Source organism: Schistocerca serialis, chromosome 5 (genome assembly GCF_023864345.2).
Source record: "Schistocerca serialis cubense isolate TAMUIC-IGC-003099 chromosome 5, iqSchSeri2.2, whole genome shotgun sequence".
Classification (NCBI taxonomy): domain Eukaryota; kingdom Metazoa; phylum Arthropoda; class Insecta; order Orthoptera; family Acrididae; genus Schistocerca; species Schistocerca serialis.
The window spans coordinates 139,461,598-139,483,369 of NC_064642.1; the positions used below are offsets into that span (position 1 = coordinate 139,461,598).

At 42.9% G+C, this 21,772-nt stretch overlaps 1 protein-coding gene and 1 long non-coding RNA gene across 3 annotated transcripts in view; one reads left to right on the forward strand and one right to left on the reverse strand.

The window, feature by feature from the left end:
• LOC126480669 (hamartin) overlaps window positions 1–21,772 on the forward strand; it is a 234,346-nt gene that overhangs the window by 204,834 nt on the left and 7,740 nt on the right. The gene's annotated exons all lie outside the window — the stretch shown is intronic.
• LOC126480670 (uncharacterized) overlaps window positions 3,477–21,772 on the reverse strand; it is a 39,013-nt gene continuing 20,717 nt past the window's right edge. The window contains exon 3 of the long non-coding RNA XR_007587449.1: window positions 3,477–3,886. This is a non-coding gene — a long non-coding RNA (uncharacterized LOC126480670). The remainder of the gene's footprint in view (window positions 3,887–21,772) is intronic.

Below are 21,772 nucleotides of genomic sequence, written 5' to 3' on the forward strand. Positions count from 1 at the left end.
AATGAAGGTAGGTCAGTAAAAACTTCTATTTTTATAGAACAATTTATCATGAAAACCAGAGTCTATTCAAACAAAATAATTTATAGGCTAAGTACTTCATTATATATATATATATATATATATATATATATATATATATTTCTGTAAAATTATGCCTCAGAAAACTTTTTTTTTTTTTTTGTATTACCAGAACTTGCGGAATTCACTTCCATTTTGTCAAGTTATTTAGCTTGGGATGGGTCATTTGCCCTCAAGGAAAACTGTGTAACGCATAAGCCAACAGTCTTGTGATGCTGTTGTTTCTTGATACATTGTCGTTTCATTAATTTCCTTGCTCTGACTGCATAACTTCTTGAGGGTCTTTATAACCTACAGAAACAACGTATCTAAAAAGCTCATTATCAGTTGGTTGTCAGTTAGTCACATAACTACCATTCAGTCATTTCATTTTCCGTGGCATGTTCTCCAGTCATTCTATGACCATTTTGAACAGCAATGGTCAGATCACCTTTTAAGTTTGTTGTCGGACTGAGAAATTATCGACAAAGGGTATTTACAATTACTGGGCTAGGCATGCCTTCGTTCTAAAGTACTGATTTTTCTTACTAAAAATCGTCTTGTGATATAGTTACTGTTTTCTTTTGTCCACTTACAGTTCCTTCTACATAGTCAATCAAATTTCCTTTCATAGCTTTCCTTTCAGTCGTATTCGTTCCTTGTACTAGATAGTTGCATAGAAAACAGATTTTCTTATGTAAATATTTCATCACATTCTCGTTGCAACAGCACAGTTTCCACAAAGGTGCTGCAGGTATATTAGAAGATCCAACATTATTCCAAAATATGTCAAACATATCATTGTAACCCAGACATACTTTGGAGTATTACAAGGCAGATTATCATGGCTCTACCTATTTCCACAATGGTACAGTTCTCCTTTTCATTTTCAAACATTTTGCTGGTGAATGTAGCTCATTATTGTAAGTTTAATTATGTCTTCTTTGTTAAAAAATTCTCTGAGCTTTGTCACTCTCTCCACCTTTTGCACTCTAAAGTGTCGACCTCTTCAGACCCAAGACCACATTTTATGAAAAAAATTCCAATTGACTTGGTTTCGCTAGATGAAATATGTACGAGAAAAACGCAGATTCAAAAATCTTAGGTGTCTCGATAAATTTCAGTAGTACCTAGCATATGCTGCATTGGGTTACTACTCAGGCGCTGCTGTTTCTCATTAGATATTTGCTTATCACTCTGCCCAGCAGGTCTGCACCTCCCATGTTACTGTTACATAATTTTACAACACATGGTTGAGAAACCTGAATGTAAGCACCATCTTTCTTAGACCGTCTTCTGAAATTCCCAATTGGAAAAATACCTTGGTTTGTGGATGCTAGATGTATGGCCCTATTGTCAAACCAGTTTGTTGTTGCAACTTTTTCATCCTTTCTCACTATGAGGTCATCACTACCCTGACCCTCTCACTTTATATTATTATCTGTTTTGAACTTGCAAAATTTGGTTATCTTGTTCCTCATGATAGTAGCAGTAGCCATGATTTTCCTTTATGACAGTAATGTCTCTAATAATGAAATGGAAGTAAAATACGTAGCCATATAAAGACAAATGTTTTCTTATAGTGAATCAGCTAATCTCGGAATAATTTTTCCTCCTCTATCAAGTTTTGCTGTACAGAAACCACCTCTGATTTTATATCACTTCCTGTACCCTCATAGAGGAAAAAAAATCCAGAAGCAAACCACTGACAGAGGCGGCAACAAAGTTCTTGCTTTGGTTTTCCGTGAGCATTGTTTCATTTTAACACTCACACGAAATGGTAGTACGTGCTCATCAACTGAAATACCAGTTGGTCGTATATTTTCCAGACAAGCTTTTCTAATTCTTTCTTACATTAATCAAACTTCCCAAAATGTGTCACTTCCTTTCTCTCTCATTTAAAACAGCATTACCATCAACAATTTTAAGATTGCTTCTCAGAGTTTTAAATGTGTCCCAAGATATATTGTCATAAATTAGTGAATATCGTGTAGTATGTTCTCAAGGCATGTTCAGCCTCGGGAAACCTAGAAGTGCAACAGTTATGCTGGCACCCAAGTATTTCTTCATTTCTTCTGGGGTGGTCTTCTGAGTGTAGTGGTTCTGCCTGCTTTATTTATTTCGATTGAGCGTTTGTTGTCTTCAGTGTTGACGTACTGCATTGCTACACTGGCTGAAAAATGGGTTGTAGATTCAAACACTGACTACTGTAAATAATGTAGCCAATAGGTGCGTAGTTGCTTTTCACAGTACTTAAATTTCACTGTTCACAATCCCCTAATAATACACAGTTATATGGCCAGTGCACTATGTTTTAACTTTCAATGAGCCTCATTAATAGTGTGCAGGCAAACCTCCACATACTGCTACAATAATTTCCTGTTGAACATCTATGAGCAGTAAAAACCTAACCACAGTGTTCACAGTTCTTGAAGAATAGAAAGGTACATATGGAGCACATACTGTCATTGTTTTTACACATGGCCTAATTGTGTGTCTCTTATTTCACAGTTAAATTGAAGCATTGTTGTTGTTCTAACCAACACAGGTTTCTCGTCTGAAACTCTGCCATGGACTGACTGTCTCGTGATCAAAATTTGGGCCCTTATATATCATCACAATAATAGGTACTGAAACCACACATTGTTCGAAGTTTAATTTACAGAAATTACAATCAAAACTTACTTCATTAAATTAACTGAATACATCAAAAAATTTGTTCCTCTTAACAGTTTCTTCCACTACAAGAGTTAGACCAAATTATTTGTTTAAATCATGAAATTAACAAATATAAGTACACAAACAATAATTTTGACAAAACTGTTAATTACTTTGGAATTAATTAAGGGCTGGCTTTGCTAACAAGTTTTAGACTGGAGACAAATAGATACTTTAAGATTACCAGCATTTCATCATCCAAACATTTATAGTTATTACAGAATTTATATTTGTTTATATGTTAACAATAGAACTTAAGTTATGAAACAATTACTGATGTCACCCTATAGCAAAAGATACTAACTGGGAATAGTCAAAATACATTAGAAAATCAATTACATCCCTAAAACTAAGCATGAAATTAGATCTGGTGTTATATTTTCTTTTATGAAAATGCATATTCTATTCACAAATGTTAATGGTAATCAGTTGAAAGCGAAAAAATGAATTTAAAGGTGGCAGATGGCAAAACAAGAAGGGAAGTAAAAATATCCCAGCTTGCTTCGACATATCACCCCCCTCATTGCATTGACCAGATAGATATTGCAAATGGCTAACTGGGCAATTCAGTGACCACAAGTGAGCCAGAAATTGGGTTTAAAATCTACATGCAAAAAAATATTACATAAGAAATCTTATCAAAAACTACAGTACTTTTTTTTTTTTTCAAATTTATCCTTATACTAACTGGCCATAGGAAAGTCCCCATACAGAATATTTACATACAATGTATTGAAAAATTACACAAAATATCCACAAGTTATACTTCTAAGAAAAAAATATGTATCTTCATCAGAAGTGGTCCTTTTTGGGTAAGCAAAGATTACGTATAACGATACATATCATTTGGTACAAGTCCTGTCTTGCTAAACAAAATAAATCCTCATGGGTAGCAAAAAAGAAAAAAAAACTAAATTGCACTGTGCATTGCAGTTCATGTTTAGATAAAAAAATTTCACTTGCTCAGTGTTTAGTATTTTTTGCAATCACTTTAACACTTTTAATGAGCTGTAACGCACTTTCTCAGCAATCTGTCCACGCCTTCAACAGATCCAAGTGGCAGTTAGCAAGGAAATGCACTGCAATCAGTTCCCTTGGAGGTGGCTCTCCTCTGCCACAGTACATGAAAAAAAGTGAGACAAAATCCCTACTTCAGTACACTCACTTTTACTTATAGATTAAGTCTAAAAAAATGTTTCACTTACGGCAAATGATAGTCATTACATCATAAGTAGATACATCACATAGTTCTCATAACATTACAATAATAAGCACTAAAATTGACTATAGTACAAAAGGTCATGACTAGAAAAAATTTTAAAATCAAGTGCACTTTACACTACCAAAACATTACTCTAAGTCATAACTGTCTCAGACTGGTTAAACTTGAAAGATTTGTGTCTTTTTTCCATTTGCAAAATAGCAAAAACTCAAGATGTGCAGTAGCATAGATTTACTAATCATTACATTATGAAAAAAGAATAGTCACCAACACAAAACTTAGTTACTATTCAGATCAAGATTGAGGGGATGGAAGTTGTACCAAATCATTGCCCTATTTCTCCACTCAACTGTAAGCACTCTCTCATTCAAACAGAAAATTAAATCCTCACAAACTCACAAAATGTTAACAAATAGTTGACCTGTCAGAATATTCACATCAGTCTAGCATCACAGTTATCAGTTAATCAGCAAGCTTATTGTTCTTCATTTCAGTATTACCACTTTAAGCTCATAATTCCTCACAATACAAACAGAAGGTTTCAGGTAACCTATAGATCTCATGATGCAGCATTATATGACGTGTAAGTAACCTCTCATTTCCAACTGCTATTTTTACGTTGTTTGCTAGTGGAGTGCATTCTCAAAAAATATCCCTATTGCAGAAACAGGCTCCCTAACCAGTAAGACCCTAACACTATTCATTATTTTATTATTTCATTATTGCTCAAACAGTCCACAGATGTGCTGCCGGTCCATAGTGTCCAACGGGCACAATATTTCAGTGATCAGACATGTCGCCATTTTCAGGTGCGCTGACGAACTCAGCTCATGAGGGCAGGCGGCCGTCTTAAACAGGTCGGCATGTGTTTTCTCACTGTATACCCCATGGCCCAGGGTACCATCCGCACTTCTTTTGACCATGACACCCGGGCGTGAGTCGTGCTTCGGTAGCTCAGTGGTAGAGCACTTGCCCGCGAAAGGCAAAAGTCCCGAGTTCGAGTCTCGGTTGGGCGCACAGTTTTAATCTGCCAGGAAGCTTCATATCAGCGCACACTCCGCTGCAGAGTGAAAATCTCATTCTGGAAACATCCCCCAGGCTGTGGCTAAGCCATGTCTCCGCAATATCCTTTCTTTCAGGAGTGCTAGTTCTGCAAGGTTCGCAGGAGAGCTTCTGTAAAGTTTGGAAGGTAGGAGACGAGGTACTGGCAGAAGTAAAGCTGTGAGTACCAGGCATGAGTCGTGCTTCGGTAGCTCAGTGGTAGAGCACTTGCCTGCGAAAGGCAAAGGTCCCGAGTTCGAGTCTCGGTCGGGCACACAGTTTTAATCTGCCAGGAAGTTTTAATATATCATATGTTGCTGTAACCCTCCTGGCCTCAATCTTCATTTGTTATTGTCCTTACCCATCTAGCCCCTTCCCTATTCCCATTCCAGCACTACGTAGCCCTCTATTCTACCAACATACCCAGTCTTTTTACTTCTCTCCTTTCCTGCTACCCCCCGTCTCCCCACCGCCCTCCATCTAACCTCATGACTGCATCTAGCTATTCTACTGTTCACGTCATCCCTGCACACTCCGAGCAGTACTTTACAGTCCCTATTCCTCCCCCTCTCTGCCCCCCGCCCCAGGCTCCTCCTTACCCCCTCCTCCCCCCTCCCCCGCCCCCAGTCACTTCTCCCATAATACTCTGCTGCTCACAGTCCGGCTGCAGCTGCCAGAGACTGTGGTCGCATGTGAGAATTGGATTTGTGTGTGTGTGTGTGTGTGTGTGTGTGTGTGTGTGTGTGTGTGTGTTTGACAAAAGCCTATTTGGCTGAAAGCTAACTTTCTGATGGTCTTTTTCTTGTGCCATTCTGAGACACAGCATCTTGCTATATGGTTGGTAGCAACTGTCCTTTTCATTATATTGTTACCTTCTGTCCAATTTCTTTCATACTACTAGTGCCAAATTAAATGATATTACCTTTCTTTAAGTTTTGTCGGATATATTTTTTGTCTACCTTTCTTAAAGTTTTGTCAGGTATATTTGTTGTCAGAACAATTGTGGCATTGCTGTCAATAGTAAGGAACATGAATAGAAATATATTTATTGATGAAACTTGAAGAGAATGCAGTGTAGGAGGCGATGTATTTGACCTGTTCCAGAGTACTGTTGTAGTATTTGAGGTTCTTGTTAAATTATGCTGATAGCAAACAATGAAGAAATTAAAAGATATGTTACGTTAATAATGGTTATTAGTACAACTTATATGAAAGTGCAATAGAAATGCTCAGGTAACCTTAACTGGAAACTATAGTTAGAAAGGCAATATTACCATATTTACCCAAAATATGATGACCCTAATTATTAGACGACTCTCCCTTTCTTTTGCCTCAAGAGGCTTCTTCAGAAAAATTGAATATAGTCTGATTAATCAGTATTACAAACTGTTTTATTGGCATGAAGTATTTGCCTAAAAGTTAACCTTGTACCTATTGTAAATTTATGCCCTTTATTGGTAGTCTAAATTTTGCTAATACAAGAAGAAACAAAATAAATGAAAAGAAGTCATTTGAATTAATTGGCAGACCATTTTCCTTTCTACATTTTTGACTTACTAACCCCTTCATATGTGGTATCACTATTTTTAATCATAATCATCCCAATAGCACAGCTGTGAAATTTGTATCTTCATTGACATAAATATTTCGGTGTTTCTTCCAAATATGTTGAGATTTGTGGGGTTGTGGTTACTGTGGGACCTGAGATCACAGCTATTTTTAGCTGACCTGAGATTACAGCTATTTTTAGCCAAATGCATATCACATTTCACTTCTATACTGACATGAGAATGTTACAATGTCTCTTGCTTCAAAACATTGTGTCTCCACCACTCCCTCATTGGCTGCATAGAACCAGCTGCTGATACACGCACATCAGCAGTTAATGCGTGTACCAGTGAGTGGCAACAAAATTATAGCAATAAACACACAAGTACGCCACTGGCCCCTATCAAGACTTTCCACTCTCTCCTGCAGAAACGAGTACTCTTGTTGAGTATTTGTCCAGTTTTAAAAGTAAATTCACTTCCGAATACAAATCGATTCAGACAAACTGTGGCTTAAACATTGTAGATGTGCCTGAAAAGCCAAAGTACATGGTATGGATTCCCATGTTTGGCAACATGTCTTAATGTGCCGCCTGCTCACTACTCAACTCCCCGCACTCATATAGTTCTCATACAAGCTGGTATCACTGTTCTCCCTCCAACCCATCCATAATGCTGTGCTTGAGCAACTGTGAAACATGGACCGCAACATCTTCTAGTCTGCAAGTCATATGTAACAGCAAATAATACAAAAATTACAAAAATAAAAGATCACAACCATTATTCAGTCAAGTTCTTGAACTTTGCTTGTCCCGCCATCTACTGACATCTGTTGATACGATCTCCGTGACGTGTACTGCCACTGTAATTTATTCTTGTGACAATAATTAAAGTTTAATATTTAGACATTTCATTCTGGATGAATTTTTCTCCTTGTTTCATCTGAATGTCATCATGTCCGAAAGCTTATTAAAAGCTTGCAACATATTACCTGGTATTTTAATATGTGAGCAGCCACCGAATTTCTCATTTGCAGCCCACTTAGTAAATTATTACTGTCTCCCATATTCAAGTAAAATCTTGATCTGGATTCAGAATCACGTAATGTTTTTTGAAGGACATTATTTCCACATTTGAAAGTTACCTGTACTTGAAAAACAGCATTAATGTTTGTGCATGGTATCCATACATGTATGAGAACTTTTATTGCAAATCTGTGCAGATACAACAAGAGTTTGTAAGATGATAGAATTTAGTGCTGTTTCCTTCTGTATTTCACAAAATTGCCAAATTTTAAGCAGAGCAATAGATTGTTGTAATGGGTGGTTCATAGTTCCTCGTGTATCCCTTACACTAGAGCCATGCGAGTCAGACGTCACGTTATTGTTTGAGCAGTGTCAATACTGTATCGAGCTTCTCAGCATATTGGGAAATCTTGAGCATGTTTGGACATGAGTATGGTTTATTCAGCCTTACTTTTCCGAATTGTTCAAAATAAATCTACACCTATCCTCAGTAGCCAAAGCTTCATCTCTAAATGGAAGATGACTCCTGTAAATGTAAGACTACCCCTATATACTGTACTAAACAATGTAAAATGTTAACCTTAGCAGCATTAGTTTAATCTGTGATTATAAGACAACCCTGTATTTTTAAAATGACGAATTTGGGGGGAAAAACCTCATCTTACAATTGGGTAGAATCGGTACTCTTGCATAAATTTAAATAATGGGTAATCCAGGTAGACGTTTTAATGATTCTGTGCCTCTGATGTCTATCTTGCGTTAGTATCTTGAGCATTACATAAGAGAGAGTAGTGTGTGTGCACAGACATTATCACATATTTACATACACACATTGAATAAGACAGAAGCCCCCAGGGGCTTGGCATTCATTTGCTGAGTACAGGCTTGGCGACCCCAGGATTCCTGAGCTGGGGACTGGTAAGTGCCCGTCCCCCGTCACCGTAAGCTCTGGGCATGCTTCAGTGACCACCGTGTGACATGATGGTGGAATGTTGTTTGTCTCAGGGAATGGGGATCTTGGCTTGAGTGCCCGAACTGCAAGGATGGAATAAACGTCTATTAAAAGAAAAACCTCAATTTCAAGGTGTGCTGCACACTGATGAGATGTATTGCTCTTGAGGTGGAACAGTCGTTAGCAGGCAACCTCTGGGGAACCTGCTGCACATCAGTTGTATAAGGCTTACATAGGCACGCGGGGCTGTATCTAGGTGGACTTCTAGTTCCCTAGCTGCTCGTGGGACCGAGATGGATCTTTTGAAATCTTCTATGCCTCCTCCCACCTCCCAGCACAAAGGGTGGGCCGCTGGTAGGTATCAACACCCAATCCAACAAGAGGGCTCGTGTAGCCAGTCAATAGTAACAGAGTGCAAGATGTTTTGACAAAGTTTCACCATTTTATATACAGAAAGGCTTAGAAAGCATTGCTGGCACCTTGAAATCTGTTGAATGCTTGCAAAATGGGACCTTGTTGGTTCAAACATCTAGTTTACAAGAAATCGAGAACCTTCAGAAAGCACATTGCCTTGGGGACTTGGTGATAGAAACTGAATTTCACAACACCATGAACTACAGCAAAGGTGTTGTGACTTGCAGGGATTTCATTGACATTCCCAAGAAGAACTGAAAGCTGAATGGTCCCGGGAAGGAATAGTCGACGTGCAACACATTACGAAACGGGTGGATGGCACTCTCATGGAGTCAGACTCGTTTATCCTTACTTTTAACTGCACCAGACTACCGGAGCATGTGAAGGCAGGTTTCCTACATCTCAGTGTATGGCCTTATTACCCCAATCCCATGCTGTGTTTTAAATGCCAGCACTTTGGGCGCACTACTCTCGGTTGTAGAGGAGGAGCCACTTCATCTACATCTGCATCTACATTTATACTCCGCAAGCCACCCAACGGTGTGTGGCGGAGGGCACTTTACGTGCCACTGTCATTACCTCCCTTTCCTGTTCCAGTCGCGTATGGTTCGCGGGAAGAACGACTGTCTGAAAGCCTCCGTGCGCGCTCTAATTTCTCTAATTTTACATTCGTGATCTCCTCGGGAGGTATAAGTAGGGGGAAGCAATATATTCGATACCTCATCCAGAAACGCACCCTCTCGAAACCTGGCGAGCAAGCTACACCACGATGCAGAGCGCCTCTCTTGCAGAGTCTGCCACTTGAGTTTGTTAAACATCTCCGTAACGCTATCACGGTTACCAAATAACCCTGTGATGAAACGCGCTGCTCTTCTTTGGATCTTCTCTATCTCCTCCGTCAACCCGATCTGGTACGGATCCCACACTGATGAGCAACACTCAAGTATAGGTCGAACGAGTGTTTTGTAAGCCACCTCCTTTGTTGATGGGGACTGCATTTTCTAAGCACTCTCTCAATGAATCTCAACCTGGTACCCGCCTTACAACAATTGATTTTATATGATCATTCCACTTCAAATCGTTCCGCACGCATACTCCCAGATATTTTACAGAAGTAACTGCTACCAGTGTTTGTTCTGCTATCATATAATCATACAATAAAGGATCCTTCTTTCTATGTATTCGCAATACATTACATTTGTCTATGTTAAGGGTCAGTTGACACTCCCTGCACCAAGTGCCTATCCGCTGCAGATCTTCCTGCATTTCGCTACAATTTTCTAATGCTGCAACTTCTCTGTATACTACAGCATCATCCGCGAAAAGCCGCATGGAACTTCCGACACTGTCTACTAGGTCATTTATATATATTGTGAAAAGCAATGATCCCATAACACTCCCCTGTGGCACGCCAGAGGTTACTTTAACGTCTGTAGACGTCTCTCCATTGATAACAACATGCTGTGTTCTGTTTGCTAAAAACTCTTCAATCCAGCCACACAGCTGGTCTGATATTCCGTAGGCTCTTACTTTGTTTATCAGGCGACAGTGCGGAACTGTATCGAACGCCTTCTGGAAGTCAAGAAAAATAGCATCTACCTGGGAGCCTGTATCTAATATTTTCTGGGTCTCATGAACAAATGGAGCGAGTTGGGTCTCACACGATCGCTGTTTCTAGAATCCATGTTGATTCCTACGTAGTAGATTCTGGGTTTCCAAAAACGATATGATACTCGAGCAAAAAACATGTTCTAAAATTCTACAACAGATCGACGTCAGAGATATAGGTCTATAGTTTTGCGCATCTGCTCTTTTCCAATCAATTGGAACCTTCCGTTCCTCTAGAGACTTGCGGTACACGGCTGTTAGAAGGGGGGCAAGTTTTTTCGCGTACTCTGTGTAGAATCGAATTGGTATCCCGTCAGGTCCAGTGGACTTTCCTCTGTTGAGTGATTCCAGTTGCTTTTCTATTCCTTGGACACTTATTTCGATGTCAGCCATTTTTTCGTTTGTGCGAGGATTTAAAGAAGGAAATGAAGTGCGGTCTTCCTCTGTGAAACAGCTTTGGAAAAAGGTGTTTAGTATTTCAGCTTTACGCGTGTCATCCTCTGTTCCAATGCCATCATCATCCCGGAGTGTCTGGATATGCTGTTTCGAGCCACTTACTGATTTAACGTAAGACCAGAACTTCCGAGGATTTTCTGTCAAGTCGGTACATAGAATTTTACTTTCAAATTCACTGAACGCTTCACGCATAGCCCTCCTTACGTTAACTTTGACATCGTTTAGCTTCTGTTTGTCTGAGAGGTTTTGGCTGCGTTTAAACTTGCAGTGAAGCTCTCTTTGCTTTCGCAGTAGTTTCCTAACTTTGTTGTTGTACCACGGTGGGTTTTTCCCGTCCCTCACAGTTTTACTCGGCACGTACCTGTCTAAAATGCATTTTACGATTGCCTTGAACTTTTCCATTAACATTCAACATTGTCAGTGTCGGAACAGAAATTTTCATTTTGATCTGTTAGGTAGTCTGAAATCTGCCTTCTATTACTCTTGCTAAACAGATAATCCTTCCTCCCTTTTTTTATATTCCTATTAACTTCCATATTCAGGGATGCTGCAACGGCCTTATGATCACTGATTCCCTGTTCTGCACTTACAGAGTCGAAAAGTTCGGGTCTGTTTGTTATCAGTAGGTCCAAGATGTTATCTCCACGAGTCGGTTCTCTGTTTAATTGCTCGAGGTAATTTTCGGATAGTGCACTCAGTGTAATGTCACTCGATGCTCTGTCCCTACCACCCATCCTAAGCATCTGAGTGTCTGAGTCTATATCTGGTAAATTGAAATCTCCACCTAAGACTATAACATGCTGAGAAAATTTATGTGAAATGTATCCCAAATTTTCTCTCAGTTGTTCTGCCACTAATGCTGCTGAGTCGGGAGGTCGGTAAAAGGAGCCAATTATTAACCTAGCTCGGTTGTTGAGTGTAACCTCCACCCATAATAATTCACGGGAACTATCCACTTCTACTTCACTACAGGATAAACTACTACTAACAGCGACGAACACTCCACCACCAGTTGCGTGCAATCTATCCTTTCTAAACATCGTCTGTACCTTTGTAAAAATTTCGGCAGAATTTATCTCTGGCTTCAGCCAGCTTTCTGTAGCTATAACGATTTAAGCTTCGGTGCTTTCTATCAGCGCTTGAAGTTCCGGTACTTTACCAACGCAGCTTCGACAGTTTACAATTACAATACCGATTGCTACTTGGTCCCTGCATGTCCTGACTTTGCCCCGCACCCGTTGAGGCTGTTGTCCTTTCTGTACTTGCCCGAGGCCATCTAACCTAAAAAACTGCCCAGCCCACGCCACACAACCCCTGCTACCCGTGTAGCCGCTTGTTGCATGTAGGGGACTCCTGACCTATCCAGCGGAACCCAAAACCCCACCATCCTATGGCGCTAGTCGAGGAATCTGCAGCCCACACGGTCGCAGAACCGTCTCAGCCTCTGATTCAGACCCTCCACTCAGCTCTGTACCAAAGGTCCGCAGTCAGTCCTGTCGACGATGCTGCAGATGGTGAGCTCTGCTTTCATCCCGCTAGCGAGACTGGCAGTCTTCACCAAATCAGATAGCCGCCGGAAGCCAGAGAGGATTTCCTCCGATCCATAGCGACACACATCATGGTGCTGACATGAGCGACCACCTGCAGATGGGTGCACCCTGTACCCTTCATGGCACCCGGAAGAACCCTTTCCACATCTGGAATGACTCCCCCCGGTATGCATACGGAGTGCACATTGGTTTTCTTCCCCTCTCTTACTGCCATATCCCTAAGGGGCCCCATTACGCGCCTGACGTTGGAGCTCCCAACTACCTGTGAGCCCACCCTCTGCGACCGCCCGGATCTTGCAGACTGAGGGGCAACCTCTGGAACAGGACAAGCAGCCATGTCAGGCTGAAGATCAGTATCAGCCTGAGACAGAGCCTGAAAGCGGTTCGTCAGACAAACTGGAGAGGCCTTCCGTTCAGCCCTCCGGAATGTCTTTCGCCCCCTGCCACACCTTGAGACGATCTCCCACTCTACCACAGGTGAGGGATCAGCCTCAATGCGGGCAGTATCCCAGGCAACCACAGTCGTAGCCCGATCGGGGGATGCGTGGGACGAGCTGGCCGTCCCCGACAAACCCCCATCCGGACCCCCACAGTGATGCCCATTGGCAACAGCCTCAAGCTGTGTGACCGAAGCCAACACTGCCTGAAGCTGGGCGCGAAGGGATGCCAACTCAGCCTGCATCCGAACACAGCAGTTGCAGTCCCTATCCATGCTAAAAACTGTTGTGCAAAGAACGTCTGAACTAATCTACAGAGAGCGCAAACAAATCGACACAAAATTTAAACGGTTATTAAAATACAAGTTTGCCTAGTAAATGCAGTAATGTTGCTACTTGTGCACTGCTGACACACTGCTCGGCAGCGGAAGGAGACTACGCGATTTTACGCTATTCAGGTACTAAAACGCGATGCTACAACTCTCAAATACTATAATACGCCCGAAATTTATGAATTAAACAATGCAAGTACCAAAAACACGCAAAGAAATTAAGAATTAAACTATGTAACAAATGAGTGAGCTAGGAGTATACGACTTGCTGCTGCAGCTGCTTATCCAACGGCGGCAAGAAAATTGAATCTTGCAACCTACAAAGGTAATAGGACCTTGAAGTATTTCTTGTTGACCAGTCTCATTTGGAGTAACTCAAAAAGTATCAACACTCTTGTACACAGGCATCCTCGATCTCCTCATATATCTTCTCCTCCTATAAGGCATGGCTGTGTGCTTCGTGTGGCTGCCTCGAGTCGAATGAGCCTGCAGCTGCCTCTGTAACGGATGTGCCTACTGATAAGACTGGGCGCGGCAGGAAGTAGAGTCCTGATAAAACGCAATGGTGGCGCCAGAAGTAGAGCAATTCTGCGGATCGCGCTCAGTTAAAACTTAGCGCGATCCTCTCAAGGTCCTATTACCTTTGTAGGTTGCAAGATTCAATTTTCTTGTACTACTACAGAGGTTGTTAGTGGCAATTCTTGGTTGACTATTGCTGTAGTACGAGGAGCTGATTCACCATTAGCTGGACTTGAGAGCTACTTGCGAGAAATGCAGTAAAGCTGCCCTTGAGGGAGTTGGTTGCTCCTCTCCTCCCAAGTGTGTTAACTGCTCTGGGGGTCACCGTGTGTGGGGCAGGGACAGAAGAGTTTTCCTTGAGGAACAGAAGATCCAGGAGATTAAAACCACAAAGTGCATCCCGTATGGTGAAGCGAAGAAGCTATATAAGTCCATGCAGCCACCCACATTCGCTGCCTCCTTTTCTTCCATTCTGAAACAGCCGGTCCTGAAAACTGATGCTGCTACACAAATGGAGGTTGCTGCTGTCAGCACTAGCACCTGCGTCTGTCTCTGCACTTGTGCTGTTTCAGTGGTGTCTAAGCCTGTCCCTCCCCCGAGAACTTCAGAAAAAGCTGTGGTTGCTGACATTGTGGAGCTCCCTCCCTCCCCAAAGGCTCCATCTGGCACACTGTCAAATGCTGCCACACCCTCAACTGCCGTTGTGGGTGCAAAGTCTACCCAGGGAAAAAATTCCAAGGCTAAACGTCCAACACCGGTGGAATCGGGCAGAAAACGGCCTGACAGTGTCGGCATTGACCTCTCTGACATCTCAGTTGATTTTTCTTTAGAGGCTGTGGGGCTTGGTGTCGGATTGGGACAACCATCTCACTCCAAACCTAAGCCTGCACCGATTGTGGGCTCCCCTCCCCATCAGAAAGTCAGGATTAAAGTACTACCCCCCCCCCCCCCTCCCCCCTCCTCCGATAGGTGGCTCCCATTATACAATGGAACATGAATGAATTCAGTACGCACATGGAAGAACTGAGACTGCTAGCGCAGCAACGTCCTCTGTGCTTGTGTTTGCAGGAAACACATTTCAAAGCATCTAATGCCGCTGCACTACGGGGTTATACCCTATATCGCAAGGACGATCTGACTGGGGAAAGAGCCAAAGGAGGGATTGGTGTGTTTGTCAATAATGTGCACCACTCCTTTGCTCTTCCCCTGGATACCGACCTGCAAGCAGTTGCAGTTGAAATTTCTGCATGTCAGAGGCTTACAGTTTGTTGTCTTTATTTACCCCCACTGGATGCAGTAGTCTCTGAGACTCCCACAGATCTTATCGCACAACTCCCCCAATCATTTCTCCTTCTGGGAGACTTCAATGCCCAACATATCTTGTGGGGCTCAACGTCTACTTGCCATCGGGGCCGAGTTTTGGAGAGCCTCCTGACATCTGGAGATTTGTGCCTCCGAAACGCTGGTACTCAGACCTGTGGTGCTACTGGGTCATTCTCAGCCATCGACCTCTCTCTCTGCTCTCCAGCCCTCGCTGACTCTGTTCACTGGGAGGTCACTGACGACCTTCCTCCCAGCAACCACTTCCCAATCCGCCTTCAGCTACTCGATGATGTGTTGCTGGAACAGAAGCCACGAATGTGGATGATTGGCAGGGCTAACTGGATGCTGTTCGGCCAGTTGGCTGTGTTTGAACACCATGACAGCATACAGGAATGGGTGGATCACATCACGCATGTGATCCATCAAGCTGCTGATCTATCCATACCAACGTCTTTTGGTCCTCTTCAGAGGCGGCCTGTTCCTTGGTGGACAGAAGAGTGCCATCTAGCCATCCGGGACAGGCGTGTGGCTCTTCAACGGTTTATACGCCGCCTGACAGTGGACTCTCTCAACCTTTCGAATTGCGAGAGCCAAGGCTCGCCGCCTCATTAAAGAGAGCAAAAAGCAGTCATGGCATGAGTCTCCTCAAACCAGGAAGGGACCACACATGTCCCAGTAGTTGTCAGAGTATCGTCTTGACGAGCTTTGTAGGAAAGACACTGGAATGGATGGTTAACCATAGTCTGGTCTGGCTCTTAGAGACAGCCAACTCCTTAGCTGCTCTCAATGTGGATTCCGAAAGTTTCGGTCCACGGTTGACAACCTGACCCTCCTAGAAGCGGCAATTCAACAAGCTTCCTCCATCAGCATAACTCTATTGGCATATTCTTTGATATCAGTAAGGCCATGATACTACTTGGAGACACAGTATTGTCACACAACTGCATCAATGGGGCTTTCTTGGCCACCTCCCCCTTTTCATTCGTTCTTTCCTGTCTCAACGGTTTTTTCGGACCCGAGTTGGTCACACACTGTCTGATCAATTTGAGCAGGAGAATGGTGTCCCCCAGGGCTATGTTTATGTTTTAAGTGTTACCCTCTTTGCCATCGCCATTAAAAGTATAACATCTACAGTAAGGAGTCCAGTGCCGTTCTCCTTATTTGTGGACAACTTTGTTGTTTTCTGTTCCTCCTCCAGTGTTGCAACGGTGAGCTGTCAGTGCGGTGGTTAGAAGAGTGGGCTGCGAAGATGAGTTTTCAGTTTTCTGCCGATAAGTGTGTGTGTGTGTGTGTGTGTGTGTGTGTGTGTGTGTGTGTGTGTGTGTGTGTGTGACACTATCCTACATTTAAATACACAGTGCGGTTTCTGGGCCTCATTTTTGACTCCAGATTGTCACAGTTGCCACACCTGCAAGACTTGAAAGCCAGAACCATGAAGGCACTGAACATCCTCAAGTGCCTTAGCCACTGGTCTTGGGGAGCGGACAGGGCGCATCTTCTCCAGTTTTATTGGGCTTTTGTGTGTTCGCAGCTGGACTATGGGTCAGCGAGGTCCTCTTATTTGCGGATCCTTGACGCTGTCCACCATGCAGGGATTCAACTGAGTAGTCCCACACCCAGCCTCTGTGCTAAGGCGGGAGAACCGCCACTTACCATCTGGCAGCAGCTCCTGTTGGTGTGCCAGGCTTGTTTTCTTGCAGCTCCAACGCACCCGCTCACCATATTGTTGCTCGTCCGTCTCTGGAGTGCGGTTTTTACAACTGTCCATGAGCCATGATGCCATTAGGAATCCGTGTGCAACATGTGCTGGAAGTCCCTTGGTGTGGAGCCTGTACAGCCCCAAATCCAGGGTTCTAACTGCCTGCCACCCTGGATACTGGAGAGGCTCAGAGTGATTTTAGATTTGGTGTGTTACAAGAGAGATTGCACTCCTGCCACCATTTTTAATGCAACATTTTCTACCATTTTATCCGAGCACCAAGACTATGTAGCTGTTTTATGGATGGGTCGAAACAAGGAGGATTCTGTGGGTTGCTCTTGTTTTTCCAGATTTTGTCTTCAAGGTGCAACTGCCTCAAGCATTTACTGTCTTTGATGAGAATTGTCTGCGATCTTGCGGGCACTGGAGCAGGTGAGATGCGCTTCCCGTCCTAAATTTCTTGTCTGTTCCGATTCACTAAGTGCCCCTCACTCATTGCAATGTTTGTATCCAGCAGATAAAATAGGCCATAACATCCAGGATACCCTCCTCCATCTACAATGACTGGGGAAAGAGGTGGTTTTCTGCTGGGTTCCAGGGCACATCGGCATTGCTGGGGACGAAAGGGCAGATATCGCAGCCAAGGAGGTGTCTCGATCCGCAAGTATTTCAGTGTGTCATCCCCCTGCACGCACTCACCTTGCTATTGAGCTCATGAGTCATGCATCGTGGGAGGATGAGTGGCTGTAAATGACACAATAAGCTCCATTTAGTGAATCCCACAATGCGAGTCTGGTGTACTTCTTTCCAGCCCCATAGACAGGACGAGGTTCCCCTCACTTGTCTTCGGATAGGCCACAGTCCTATTATGCATGGCTTCCTGCTCCGGCGAGAGGACCCTCCAATGTGTGGTACTTGTGGCTTCCAGGTCACTGTGTGCCACGTTTTATTGGACAGCGTTTTATTTTCTGGCCGGGGGGCCGCAGCTGACTTGCCGGCAGATATGCCATCTCGTTTAGGAAATACTCAAACAAATGTGGTTAAAATTTTAAAGTTCTGTGACTTGTCTAATGTTTTTACCAAGATTTTAGGGAGAGATTCTTAATTTGTTTACAGGATGACTGGCTCATCCAGCCACCAGCCAGTAACAATTTCCTGTGGCATCCTTGACACCTCTTTCTCGTTTTTCTTACATTTTATTTTCTTATACAGCATTTTTCATCTTTTCCCCCTTTCTTTGCTTGTATGCTTCCATTTTACTAATTTTGTCCACATTTGTTTCTTTTAATGTGTGTCATGGCGCAGATGACCTCGACGTTGAGCACCCATAAGACACACACACACACACACACACACACACACACAGAATAGATAATAGTGCTATGGAGATACTTCCAAAATTTTTGAAAGTTAACAAAAAAATGCATTTGGCTAGATTCATTCTTTCCACTGATCGATATGCGGAAATGTTGTGTCATTAACAGGCACACACAAAAGAGAAAGAGAAAACTTGCTAGCTTTTGGAATCAGTCCATTCTCACACTACATATTGCTGGCTGGATGCACAATTCCATGACTGCAGTTCTGCAGGTGGACTGGATGAGATCGGTTTTGTTGGGTTGGGTGGAGTGGGTTGAGGGAGAGAGGGGCAGGGAGAGGGGTTAGGGGTGGCAGTTGGTTTGCTGGCTAGGAATGCTGGGTGTAGGGGTGGCAGGTGTATGGGCTACGCATGTGATACGCGGGTGCTGGAGCTGGTGGGGAGCAGGAACAAGAAGGTGACGTGAAGATGTGAATTGGGAAGGGATGACAGGTTAGAGGAAGGGGAAATTGTTTGGTGAAGGTTGTGGAGTCAGTGAGTTAATGGAGATTGAGACCAGGAGGGCTATGGGAGCAAAGGATGTGGTATGAGGATAACTCCCATCTAAATTCAGAAAAGCTGATGGTGGAAGGAAGGATCGATCCAGTGGCCCGAATAGTGAAGTATCCGTTGAAATGTGCTTAGCTGCATGTTGTGCCTCTGGATGGTCGACTTTGTTTTCCGCCACAGTTTGATGGTGGCCATTGATTCTGGTGGACAGTTGGGCAGATTGGGCTTGCACTTGGACCTTCCACAGGAATATAATCCCTATGGCAAGAAGTTGGGAATGGGTGTGACACAGTGGAGTGTTCCATATGTCTGAAATGGACAGTGTGTCATTATAGTGAGGTGTGGGAGATGCATTGAGTGGTTCTGTGATGGACCTAAGGATTTCAGAAGGAATTGGAGGCTGTGTTGGACTTCAGAGATGGGATCTCTCTGGCAAAGCCTGTAGGTGCAGTAGTAAGACAGTTGGCAGAAGACTTATCTCAGATAATTAGTGTGATTCATCATGGCAGTGGTGGAGCCTTTGTCTGCAGGGATGATAATTAGGTCAGGGTATTTTTTACAGTTGTGTATGGCTGTACATTCTTCTGCTGAAAGGCTAGGGGTCTTGAGAACATATCTTGGGGAGGGCGGTGAGGCCATTTAGGAGGTAAGAAATTCCTGGGAGGTGACCTTCTGAAATCCCTAGGCCCATCTGAGACTCTCCCAAGTCCACATCCCTCCTCCCTCTGCACACCCACCTTCACTTCCTTCCCCAAGACCCATAAACCTGACAAACCTGGACACCCCACTGTAACTGTTTATTGTGCTACTACTGAAGAATTTGTGCTCTTGTTGACAGACACTTCCAATTAATCGCTTGAAACCTTGCTTCTCAAGTCAGATACTACCACTTCCTTCACTGAATTTGCACCAACTCCACCCCTTTACTTCCTGGATCCCAAGTCATGGTCATTGTTGCCTATACACCAACATCCCTCAATAACTGTAGCTATCAAACATTACCTCTTCCAATGTCCTTCAGACTACAAACCCATTACATCATTCCTTGTACACCTTACTAAGTATATCTTGACATTACCCCTCAGTTGAGGAGAAAATGCACAAACAAATCTACAGCACAGCTATGGGCATAAACATGGCACTCTCCTACACCATCTGTTTTATGGTCCATCTAGAGAACACATTCCTAGCCTCCCAAAACTCCAAAGTCCCATGTGTGTCTCAGGTTCATTGATGTTATCTTCATGATCTGGTTTCAGGCCTAAGGCATCCTGTCCTCGTTCCTTCATAAAGTGAACATCATCTCTCCCATGTGCTTCACCTTGTCCTCCTTACCCTAACATACTACCTTTCTGAATGATGGCTTCCACCTCTCTGACAGTTCCATCCACATCTCTGCCAATGTTAAACCCATTAACCACCAACACTACCTGCATTTTGACAGTTGTCATCCCTTCCACATCTAAAAACCCCTGCCACCGGCCTTGCCACCTGTCGACTGATTATCTGCAGTGATAACTCCCTTGCCCATTATGCTGAAGGTCTCATGAGGGTCTTCACAGATAAGACGTAGCTGTGGATGTACTGTTCAGTTCCGCTAATTATACTACGAGGACTTCTTGCTGTCTGCAGATGATTGAGAGTTTTTAGAGACCTCACAACTACGCCAGCTCACTACAAAATGATATAACTGCTTTTGAAAGAACTCATCTGTATTTTGTTCCTCAAGTAAAGCCACTACACAGTTAGTTGAACTGAACTCACATTTAACTTGAGGAACATATGTGGAGAGAATCTTATGACATCACCTCAGAGTAGATAGTCAATTTATATATCACCGTTAAAACATTTCAATTGTTTTCTTGGGCATTGATGTTGCAGAAAGTGCCCCTTTCTCTCTGTTGTTCAAAACATTGCCAAGCCATGACGTGAAAACATAAGCGACCCCTTCACAGCTGGTGGAGATGCTCATTGTTGCACATTGCTAATGTCCTGTGTCTGCACTTTGTTCATCATTTCTACAGATATCAACATAAAACACTCACAGTTGCGTGTTTGCTATCTACCAAATAATTAAAATACATTCCCTACTTGCATATTTCATTGTGCATGGAGGGTAACGATGGAACATGTTATTCTGGAAAATCTCGTATTGTGCTTAAACGTCAACCTTTGGCAATTGTTTGTTGCATAAAAATGTGAAGTTTGGCATGTCACATCCAGTTACCTACCTGGCCAAGTAATACATTGTCTTGTCAATATCAAGTTTGAGTGGAGGACATCTTTACATAGCCACGAAGTGGAACAGTCAACGATTTTAGTAATAAAAACACAGATCATTCAAATATAGGCATCTGAAATTGTGTAAGGATTATCAGATAAAATAGGTGTTCCCTAACAACAAATGTACTTGTTTTGGCCACATCGTTAGGTCTGGTACTTTCATACCTACGGAAAAAATTACTCTCCTTGCTCTCTTCAGCCATTCAGTGTACTTTCGAAATGCTACATAATTTAGTCATTACTCATTGCCTGATCCAAACTGCTGAGAATTAGTTTACCTTCTCAGCTACTATTTGTTGCTGTATGTGAATTAAATTTGATATTGTTTTTGAAAACTCTTGATTTCATAGGACAAACCACATAAGCAGTCTCTGATGCACATGGCTGGGTTAGACAAATATGGTTTTTGGTGTCTTTAGTTTTTTCACGTTTCCCCGAGATTGACTAACATTAAAAATCTGTCATGGGCACTCATTTCATAAATGCATTGCCATGGAGTGTGTGCTGTTGGTGGCTATTAGTTCAAATAAGCCTACCGTATTTACTCGAATCTAAGCCACACTTTTTTTCGGTTTTTGTAATCCAAAAAAAACCGCCTGCGGCTTAGAATCGAGTGCAAAGCAAGCGGAAGTTCTGAAAAATGAAACTTCCTGGCAGATATCAGCGCACACTCCGCTGCAGAGTGAAAATCTCATTCTGGTTCTGAAAAATGTTGGTAGGTG